The sequence below is a fragment of the Nicotiana attenuata genome, chromosome 6, assembly GCF_001879085.1.
Source record: "Nicotiana attenuata strain UT chromosome 6, NIATTr2, whole genome shotgun sequence".
In the NCBI taxonomy this organism is placed as follows: Eukaryota; Viridiplantae; Streptophyta; class Magnoliopsida; order Solanales; family Solanaceae; genus Nicotiana; species Nicotiana attenuata.
Genome location: NC_031994.1, coordinates 94,973,970 through 94,980,635, shown reverse-complemented (window position 1 = coordinate 94,980,635; position 6,666 = coordinate 94,973,970).

Here is a 6,666-nt window from a genome sequence, read left to right as displayed (position 1 = left end):
CTCCCCTTGAATATGATGAGTTAGTGCATCCATCACCAGGGCAAATAGGAATGGGCTGAACACATACCCTTGGTGCAACCCCGTAACAACCGGAAAATGCTCAGAGTCGCCTCCTATTGTCCTCACCCGGGTCATAGCTCCATCATACATGTCTTTAATCACCCTAAAGTGAACATGCTGATAATAGGGCACATAGTTGAATTAAAATAGTAGTAGACATGCTAAGTAGGAAAACATACAGGTTCAGAAGAAGGCATACTGATTGTAAGAGAAACACATAGGTTTAACTGAATGGTAATAGAGAGAGCATACTAGTTAAAGAAGAAGAAGCAAAAAGTAAAGTAGGTAGGATTCAACAGTCTAGTCTTGGCTTTCAGCCGACTAGACAAATAATGAACACAAGTAGCAGAGAGAGATGAGAGCAGAGTTTGTGTGTGAGTGTGTTTGTGAACTATTGTTCTTGTTTGAAGAACCAGAATGAGAGTGTATATATAGGAGTCGGATAGTGTAAGTAAATAAGGCAAGTCAGGTAAATATTGTAAATAAGGTAAGGGAAGCAATCAAATAATCAATCAAACTTGATAGGGGCAGAAAATTAGGGGATTAGACCCATAAATAACTCTGATGGAGTTTCAAATAAGGCAAGAAGTGGGTTTAACAGCCAATTAGGGTTAGAACCCATAAATTAAATAATCAATCACACGAATAAGGGAATCATAGGTAATTAGTGACCAATCAAGGTCAATCAACCCATAAATAGGCAAGAGACGCCAATTAGGAACCTCTGGATTAAGGAAAGCAAGCAGAAATCAGTAAATTATTTCAGCAAACAATGAAACCCTAGATAATTTAGCTAATCAGTCAATTATTGAAACAATAACGGACAAAAAACGTTGAAGTCAAACAATGAGCAGTCAAACAATTGAGCCAGGATCATAGCCATGAGAAAGATTAAATAAAACATAAGAATTTCAGAAAATCTTTTTGCAAAGCAGAAACCCTAATTTGAAAAATACCTAAAGTTGATTAACAGTAGGAAAATCATAGGACCCCTAAAGAAAACAGCCATGGAAACTTGAAACACTTCAAATATGCAGAGATTCAGACAACGAATAACAAAGAAACCAAAAACCCTATGTAACACAGTGCTAAAAAATTGGTTAACAGTAGAGAAATAAGAGAACCTTAAAGAAAAAATCAGTGATGAACTCAGAATCGTTCCAGATCTAGAAAGATTTGGACAGATTCAAGTCTAAACATTAGGGTTTTGAAGAGGGAAAGGGTAAAGAGAATTTGGCCTTAAACCAGAGATTTGAACCGTAAAACATTGATAGAAAAGCACTCACAGACCAAAGACGGACTCTCAGAGAGTCTTGAACAAGAACGAGCAACCAGTAGAAGTAGGAGACAAGTAGAAGTCTCAAACGGCCATTGAAATCCATGGATCGAGTAGGAATCGAAGATATTAGGGTTGGTTTTGGGTGGCAACGGCTAGGGTTAGGGTCGGTGTCTCAGAGAGACGGAGAGGAGAGGAGTTTTGGGCGGCTGAGTGTATCAAATGAATTAGGTTAGGGGAGGTCGTTTGGGTTAAAAATGGTAAGGGGTGATGGTGGCCGTTGATTTCTGTGATCAACAGCCAGGATTAAAAGGTTTGGGGGGCTGGGTAGGATTTAATTGGTTTTGGCTGGGTAGATTTGGGCCGGTTTTAATAGAATTGAGATTGGGGTAATTAAAATTAGGCTGATTTAATGGGATAGGTCCGAAAATAAAAGGGTTATTTGTTAAATACCCATTTAATTGATAAAAATAATTTTAAAAGATAATTAACAATTTTAAAAAATAATTAGCGAATTATAAAAATGATTTTCATGCCCTAAAATGTTTTAAAATAATTACTTCGTATTTTAAAACACAAAAAATTATTTTATTGTAAAATAATGCAATAATGCATGCATGTGCCATAATTACAAAGTAATTGCAATTGTAACCCAAAAAATATAAATGTGGCTATTTGTGCAATGATTAAAACTCAGTGCAAATGCAAATGATAAAATTAAGCCACAAAATTATTATAAAACTCTTTGTGATGCAATTAGTAATTGTTTATATAAATAAAAATACTGGGATAAATTAATTAAAACCCTTAAAAATGCTGAAACTATGAAAAATATTAATTGATGCTAATGCATAGTTTTGGAGGTATATATGCATTTTGAAAAAAAATATTATTGGGAAAAATTGGGTATCAACAGCTGCCCCTCTTCATCCGGGAAGGATGAAAGAGTTTTCGGGTAAAGAAATGATGACCAATTTTGACCGAATGGGATGTTTTGAAAAATAGAGGCCGAACCCTGGTCTTTGAGTTGCCTACATATCCCTGGTTTTACAGGAATCATGCCATGTGTAGTTCTGGATTCATCGGCGGAATATACTGATGAAGTCATCACAAGAACGGACATGAGACTTTGGAATGGGTGGAAAGATGGTGAGCGGTCAGATTTGAGATAATTTGAATGAACTGGAGCGGGATTGCTCCTGTTAGGGTAGCGGTTGCTTGTCGGGTCACCTGCAAGTAAAGAGATACTACAAGTATATATTTGTGCGGAAAATTAAACATGATGCAAATTCCCTTCAGACCATGAGAATTGTCTTTGGACGGTTGAGGATGACGTCCTTAGACCATGATGTCCTGGCCATGAATTGTGAGATAGGAGATTCGTAGGCCATGAAATGATGTTCTCGGGCCATCAAGATGGTGCCTCCGAACCATGACGCCTTTGAATAATGATATGCAAATTTGAGAGATCCTCAGGCCATGGCATGGTGTCTTCCGGCTATGAGTATGATGCCTTTAGACAATGACGCCTTTGGACAAGTTGGCGATATTTCAGCCCATGAGATGCAATAATATGATGCTAAAATCAACAAGACAAGTCTTAGTCTTGTAAGGTTGAGGGCAGAGCTTAGCCCGAAAGAGGAGCAAATAGATAATGCCGGAGAGACAGTGCTTAGTCTCGGCGAATATAGGCGATGATTGGCCTTATGCAAATAGGAGGCAGAGCTTAGCCTCATGCAAGATTCGGGACAGGGCTTAGTCCCATGCAAATGGAAGGTAGAGCTTAGCCTTATGCAGAATGGAGGCAGGGGTTAGCCTCATGCAGATATGGAGGCAGGGCTTAGCCTCATGCAAATGGAGACAGAGCCTAGTCTCATGCAAGATTCGGGATAGGGCTTAGTCCCATGCAAATGGAAGGCAGAGCTTAGCCTTATGCGGATATGGAGGCAGGGCTTAGCCTCATGCAGGATTCGGGACAGGGCTTAGTCCCATACAAATGGAAGGCAGAGCTTAGCCTTATGCAGATATGGAGGCAGGGCTTAGCCTCATGCAGATATGGAGGCATGGATTAGCCTCATGCATATATGGAGGCAGGGATTAGCCTCATGCAGATGGAGACAAAGCTTAGTCTCATGCAAGATTCGGGACAGGGCTTAGTCCCATGCAAATGGAAGGCAGAGCTTAGCCTTATGCAGATATAGAGGCAGGGCTTAGCCTCATGCAGGATTCAGAATAGGGCTTAGTCCTATGCAGATGGAAGGCAGAGCTTAGCCTTATGCAGATATTGAGACAGGGCTTAGCCTCATGCAGATATGGAGGCAGGGCTTAGCCTCATGCAGATATGGAGGCAGGGCTTAGCCTCATGCAGATGGAGATAGAGCTTAGTCTCATGCAAGATTCGGGACAGGGCTTAGTCCCATGCAAATGGAAGGCAGAGCTTAGCCTTATGCAAGGTTTGGGACAGGGCTTAGTCCCATGCAAAAATAGAATAAATAGCAGGTGATACCAGAGTTTTCTTAGCTGATAATAGATTTCAGTATCACGGTTGTTATGAAAATTGTGACTGGGAGGCATGTATATTCTTTGCTCCTGCATCCAAAGAAAAATTGTGAGTTCTGCTAAAAGGGAGGTCGGTTCGTGCCTCCATCGGCTTGCTTGGCTTGCTTTGCTTGGTCCGAAGGTCCTGTTCAAATCATTGGAGGTAGCATTGGCTAAACAGAGTCATTTTACAAGCAAGCATGCATAGTTTTCAAAGACGTAATAAAAGGTATTATTTTAGAAATTGGTTAGATGAACCCATGACTGTGACACGATCCGAGACATCGTAACCTCTCCTGCTATAGATTTTTGAGGGTCATCCTCAAAATTCTGCCCCAGTTAGATGGCACGTCTGACTGCTGCACATGCTGTGATCGGCTGAAATTGCTTCGGAATTTTGAGGGTCCTCCTCAAAATTCTACCCCAGTTTCTAATTGTGGGGAAAATAGGATTTTTACTAAATTGTGATCGAAACCACAGGGCTGCCTACGTATCCCCTCTTAAACGGGAATTAGGTCGAGCGTAGTTCAGTTTACATCATTTTGTGAAGACATAAATAGTTACACATAGTATCGTTTGACTGCATCTGAGTTGATCGGTTTTGGCCAGACTTCTCTGTCCATTTCTGCAAGTATGAGGGCTCCTCTTGTCAATACCCTGTGAACCATGTAAGGGCCTTGCCAATTGGGAAAGAATTTCCCTTTGGCTTCATCCTGATGCGGAAAGATCTTCTTCAACACCAGCTGCCCTGGTGTGAACTGTCTCTGCTTGACTCTTTTGTTGAAGGCTTTGGACATTCTGTTCTGATAGAGTTGCCCATAACACACTGCATTCATCCTTTTTACGTCTATTAGGGATAGCTGCTCATAACAGCTCCTTATCCCTTCTGCGTCGCTGAGCTCAGCTTCTTGTATGATTCTCAAAGAAGGAATCTCCACTTCAGCAGGAATAACAACTTCAGTACCATAAAACAGTAAGTAGGGAGTTGTCCCGGTTGATGTGCGGACTATGGTACGGTATCCCAATAAAGCAAATTGCAGCTTCTCGTGCCATTGTTTGTGATTTTTTACCATCGTTCTCAGTATCTTCTTGATATTCTTGTTAGCGGCTTCTATAGCTCCGTTCATCTAAGGTCTATAGGCTGTGGAATTCTTGTGCTTGATTCTGAAAGTCTCACACATGGTCTTTATCAAATCACTGTTGAGATTGGAGGCATTGTCAGTGATGATTGATTCTGGAACTCCAAACTGGCAAACAATCCGGTCGCGGACAAAATCTGCTACGACTTTCTCAGGTACTGCTTTGTAAGATGCTGCTTCGACCCATTTGGTGAAGTAATCAATAACTACCAAGATAAACCGATGCCCATTTGAGGCGGTGGGCTCGATTGGACCAATGGCATCCATTCCCCAAGCGACGAATGGCCAAGGTGAGCTTGTTGCATTGAGCTCATTTGGCGGCCCTTTTATCATATCGGCATGTACTTGACATTGGTAGAATTTTCGGACATACTGGACGCAATATGTCTCCATGGTCATCCAAAAATATCCGGCCCTAAGTATCTTCTTGGCCAAGACAAAGCCGTTCATATGTGGGACGCAAGTCCCAACATGTATCTCTTCAACTAGCTTAGAAGCTTCTTTTGCGTCGACACACCTTAGCAATCCCAAATCAGAAGTTCTTATGTACAAGGTTCCTCCGCTGTGGAAGAAATTATTGGACAATCTCCGAAGAGTACGTTTCTCAGTATGATTAGCATGCTCCGGATATTCTCCTTTTGCCAAATATTCTTTGATATCGTGAAACCAATGCTTCTTGTCTGTTTCTTCTTCAACATGGGTGCAATACGCCGGCTGGCTATGGATCCTTACTGAGATGGGATTGATGAAGTTCTTATCAGGATGTCGTATCATGGATGACAAGGTGGCCAATGCATCGGCAAACTCATTCTGAATCCTGGGAACATGCTGAAACTCTATCTTTGTAAACCACTTTCTCAATTCATGCACATGGTGCAGATATGGCAATATCTTGGAATTCTTGGTGGCCCATTCTCCTTTTACCTGGTGCACAAGCACATTTGAATCACCGATTACCAGCAGTTCTTGAATATTCATGTCGATGGCCATGTTGAGCCCTAGTATGCAGGCTTCATACTCTACCATATTGTTGGTGCAGGGAAATCCGAGTTTAGCAGATACCGGATTATGTTGGCCAATTTCTGATACCAAGACGGCTCCAATGCCGACTCCCTTAAAATTTGCTGCTCCGTCAAAGAACATTCTCCAACTGTCGTAGGACTCAGCAATATCTTCTCCTGTGAATAGCACCTCTTCATCGGGAAAATGCATTTTCAGGGGATCGTATTCTCCTTCCACAGGGTTCTCAGCAAGATGATCTGCCAGTGCCTGTCCCTTGACTGTTTTCTGAGTCACATAAACAATGTCGAACTCGCTCAACAGGATTTGCCACTTAGCCAGCTTGCTAGTGAGCATGGGTTTCTGAACAATATATTTCAAGGGATCTATCCTTGATATGAGGTATGTTGTGTAGGCACAGAAGTAATGCCTCAGCTTCAGAGCTATCCAGGTTAGAGCGCAGTAGGTACGTTCCAATAGAGAGTACTGCGCCTCATATGAGTGAACTTCTTACTCAGGTAATAGATAGCTTGCTCCTTTCTCCTTGTCTCGTCGTGCTACCCCAAAACGCAGCCGAAGGCTCCATCTAATACTGCAAGGTAGAGTAGCAAGGGTCTACCTGGCTCTGGCGGGAACAAGACTGCTGGTGTTGAT